This window comes from Malus sylvestris, chromosome 11 (genome assembly GCF_916048215.2).
Source record: "Malus sylvestris chromosome 11, drMalSylv7.2, whole genome shotgun sequence".
Classification (NCBI taxonomy): Eukaryota; Viridiplantae; Streptophyta; class Magnoliopsida; order Rosales; family Rosaceae; genus Malus; species Malus sylvestris.
This window is the reverse complement of record NC_062270.1, coordinates 11,641,247-11,645,526: the sequence shown is the minus strand read 5'-3', so window position 1 is coordinate 11,645,526 and position 4,280 is coordinate 11,641,247. Positions and strand designations below refer to the sequence as shown.

General features: G+C 42.1%; 1 long non-coding RNA gene across 1 annotated transcript; it reads left to right on the top strand.

The window, feature by feature from the left end:
* The first annotated feature begins 2,989 nt into the window (after positions 1 to 2,989).
* LOC126588641 (uncharacterized) lies at positions 2,990 to 4,048 on the top strand. The gene is made up of 3 exons (XR_007611541.1): positions 2,990 to 3,265; positions 3,349 to 3,446; positions 3,622 to 4,048. It is a non-coding gene; the product is annotated as an uncharacterized LOC126588641 (long non-coding RNA).
* Positions 4,049 to 4,280: the final 232 nt, after the last annotated feature.

Sequence of the window (4,280 nt, the reverse complement as noted above, 5' to 3'; positions counted from 1 at the left end):
GCATTTAAATGGTCCTTCAGAACATTCCTTCATAGTGACTCATTCACGCTTGGCAGCTTCAGTGTAAAGAGCCAATATCTGATCAACTGTCATGAGGTATTTGCCGGTGGAATTCGTGACCTTGATAGCAGTTGAGGATGAGTACTCGAGAGCAATGCTAAGTAAGCGACCAGGCAAAGGCTCCAGGCAGTCAGTTCCAAATTGGAGGTTTGATTTCAGGTTCCGACTGACTGCTCTCTTTCTCCTTGTCCTGCAGGTGTGGACAAGGACAAAGACAAAGACAGGGAGAAAGCATGATATGGGATACTCTTGCTTTCGACCCTGATGATATGAGATACTCTTGTTCTTGGTGTGGCTTATTTGCTGAGGTATTATCGGGGGGAAATAAAGCTGAGTATTTCGAGAGGTTATGTTGAGGGTGCCTTTTCGAATGCGAGAAAGGGTTGAGCATTTTTGCAGGTTTGCCTGTCCGTTGAGGAGGGAGGTCAATGTATATAGGGATTTCCCAATAACAAGTAGTAATGCTATTCCTTTACCCTTCTTGGTCACAGCAATGTAGTGGGAGCTGCCAGCTTCACGTGTTTTAATTTTGTCAGAGCACTTTGAAAAAGTGGTATGTGGTATCTGGAAAGCTGATATTACGTGTGAAGATTACAGACAAGCTTTATCTAAGGAAATCTGGCTCTCGAAGTTCTGAGAGTTGTGCCTCTTCGGTTTTCGAACAAGCAATCCCGTCGAGGATCTGACTCTCGAGATTCGGAAAGCGGTGCTACTCCGGTTTTTGAGAAAGTAATTATGTTGGGAGTCTTTTCTCGAATGTGAGTAAAGGTTGGACGTTCTTGCCAACCTGTCTTGCCGCAAAACACGGAGGTCGACACACATAGGGACTTTCCAGTTGTCAAGCAGTGGTGCTGTTCCTTTACCCTTATGGGTAATAGTAGGGTAGCTAGAACTTCGAAATTCTCGTGCCTAAACTTTGTAAGAGATCTTTGACAAAGTTATATGTGGTACCCGAGGAGTTGATGGTGCATATGGAGAGCGGTGATTGAACAGTAAGATTCACGTGCTTTCTACTTCACCAGAAATCTTCGACAGAGTGCCCGTAATTTCTGCAAAGCTGATTGTGCATGTGACAGGTGCTGACGAGGCTGAAAAAGCAGGTGCTTCTTCGATTTCTGAGATCGGCCCTCGTGGTCTCTGAGCAGCCCAGCTTTTGAGAAAGCAAACGCCTCTTCGATTTCTGAGATCGGCCCTCGTGGTCTCTGAGCAGCCCAGCTTTTGAGAAAGCAAACGCCTCTTCGATTTCTGAAGCTCCGTCGAGTGCAGATTTTTATAGAGGCTGACATTAAGTTCCACAGCACACTTGAATCTCTACCAGTAGAAGCTCATTTCTTGCACTTCTAAGATCTTGATTTGTCTGACCTCTTCCTTCTTCAACACATTTGAAAATGTCTGGACCCTCCGACCGTCGTTTTGACTTGAACCTTGGAGAAGAGACAGCCACGCCTTCTCCAGACAACATATGGCGCCCATCCTTCATATCCCCTACTGGTCCCCTTACCGTTGGGGATTCTGTGATGAAGAATGATATGACCGCTGCAGTGGTGGCCAGGAACCTTCTCACTCCCAAAGATAACAGACTACTTTCCAAACGGTCTGATGAGTTGGCTGTTAAGGACTCTCTGGCTCTTAGTGTTCAGTGTGCAGGTTCTGTGTCTAATATGGCCCAACGCCTATTTGCTAGAACCCGCCAAGTTGAATCATTGGCTGCTGAAGTGATGAGTCTCAAACAGGAGATTAGAGGGCTCAAGCATGAGAATAAGCAGTTGCACCGGCTCGCCCATGACTATGCTACAAACATGAAGAGGAAGCTTGACCAGATGAAGGAATCTGATGGTAAAGTTTTACTTGATCATCAGCGGTTTGTGGGTTTGTTCCAAAGGCATTTATTGCCTTCGTCCTCTAGGGTTGTACCTGGTAATGAAGCTTCAAATGATGAACCTCCAATGCCTCCTCCTTCTGGGGTTTTGTCAAGTACTGAGGCTCCGGATAACCACCCTCCGGTGCTTTCTCTTTCTGGGGCTCTACCGACTGCTGAGACTTCCCCTAAGCAACCTTTGTGAAGGCTCCCTTTTGTTTGTTTATTTTGACTCATGTATATGTACATATTTGTGGCTTATCGAAAATATTAATAAATAAGCTTTGCTTCATTTCAACATATTGTGTTAAATACACCAAAGCCTTCTTCATAAAGTTCTTTGAATTTTTGCTTTTGTTGAAACCTGTATTGTTGAAGCTTTGTGAGTGAAGCATGTAGTTTGAGGTAGTGTTTCCTTAATTTCCCGAGTGAGGAAAACTTCTCGGTTGGAGACTTGAAAAATCCAAGTCACTGAGTAGTCACGAACTTTTGAGTACCAAGGCGTAGTAGCATATGGTGGGAGTCCCCCAAGTCTCTAGTCGAGGGAGTTGACGAATGAGGTGTCTTGCTAATAGTCCATGTCGTAAGTACCAAAACTTCATTCTTTTGTTTTCTAAGTGGTAGCCCCGGACTTTTTCTTCATAGATTTTGTTGATGAAGGTTGCTAGGCCCGAATAAGTGGAATTGCAGAAGGTGTAACCGTTGGTGCATTAACATCATAATGGAAGCATCACAATGATGGAAGCATCACAATGATGAAAGCATCATAATGATGAAAACACCATAATGATGAAACATCATAATGATGTTTCTTTGGTGGAATTGTTTTTCATTTCCCCTAACAACCGGAATTGTTTTTCAACATAACACCATCATCTGTAGGTCGAATCACAAAGTTGTCTTCATGAAAGTTGTTCGTTAATTCCTTAACTACAACATATCCAAATTGGAGAGCCATCGGAGCAGTACAACTCCAGAAATCCAGGTATGATGAGTGACTGTTTATCATTTGTCTGTCAACCCGTCAGATTTGTTGTGAGCTTTGAAACTCTATTTTCTCTTGCTCAGATCAGCATGCTTTCTTCATTGAAGTTGTTCCTCAGCTTGTGAACTACAACATATCCAAATTTGATATCCCTCGGAGCTGTATAACTCAAGAAACTCAGGTATGATGAATGACTGGTTATTATTTTTCTGTCAACCCGTCAGATTTGTTGTGAGCTTCGAAACTCCATTTTCTCTTGTTCAGATCGGTATGCTTTCTTCATTGAAGTTGTTCCTCAGCTTGTGAACTACAACATATCCAAATTTGAGATCCCTCGGAGCTGTATAACTCAAGAAACTCAGGTATGATGAATGACTGGTTATTATTTTTCTGTCAACCCGTCAGATTTGTTGTGAGCTTCGAAACTCCATTTTCTCTTGTTTAGATCGGTATTCTTTCTTCATTGAAGTTGTTCCTCAGCTTGTGAACTACAACATATCCAAATTTGAGATCCCTCGGAGCTGTATAACTCAAGAAATTCAGGTATGATGAATGACTGGTTATTATTTGTCTGTCAACCCGTCAGATTTGTTGTGAGCTTCGAAACTCCATTTTCTCTTGTTCAGATCGGTATGCTTTCTTCATTGAAGTTGTTCCTCATCGACTCTTTCATAACATATCAAAAATTCAGGATGAACTAACGGTTAAATATTTCCAGATCTTCGAAACATCACAACAGCTTCGAAATCTGCAAGAAGCCGACTATCATGTTTGGAGCTTCAACACTTTAATTTCCGTCGCTCAAACAGAAATGGTTCCTTCTTGAAAGTTGTTCATATGCTCAAGAACTATAGGGTGTCCAAAATTCAGCTCCATTGGAGAAGAGCAGAGGTTGCAGAAATTTGATAGATGAAAGGAGGCGGAAGAGGGAGAGAGAGAAAAAGTCTCTTGGGTTGGATTTCTATTTTGGGGCAGATTCCAATTTTTGTAGCACCTTCATTATTGATGAATTGCTTGTACTTTTGTCCATTATGAAATTTGGGACTTTGGCTTGTTGTTGGATCTATTATAATATGTTTGGGAACATATATAAGTGAATAAATAAGAAGGAAAATTTTGGGCCCTTGTGGGTGTAAAACAAAAAATGTTTATGTTTACCCAAGTGTTTTTGTACAAGTTCAAGGGCATCTTGGGTTTTGTGAGCAAAATTTGTTTATTTGGAGCAAGGTTTTGTGTTGAAGCTTTGTAGGTGAAGCTTTGGTGTTGAAGCTTTGTGGGTGAAGCTTTGGAGGTGAAACTTTTCGGGTGAAGCTTGTTGGGTGAAGCTTTTTGGGTGAAGCTTTTTAGGTGAAGCTTTTCGGGTGAAGCTTTTTGGGT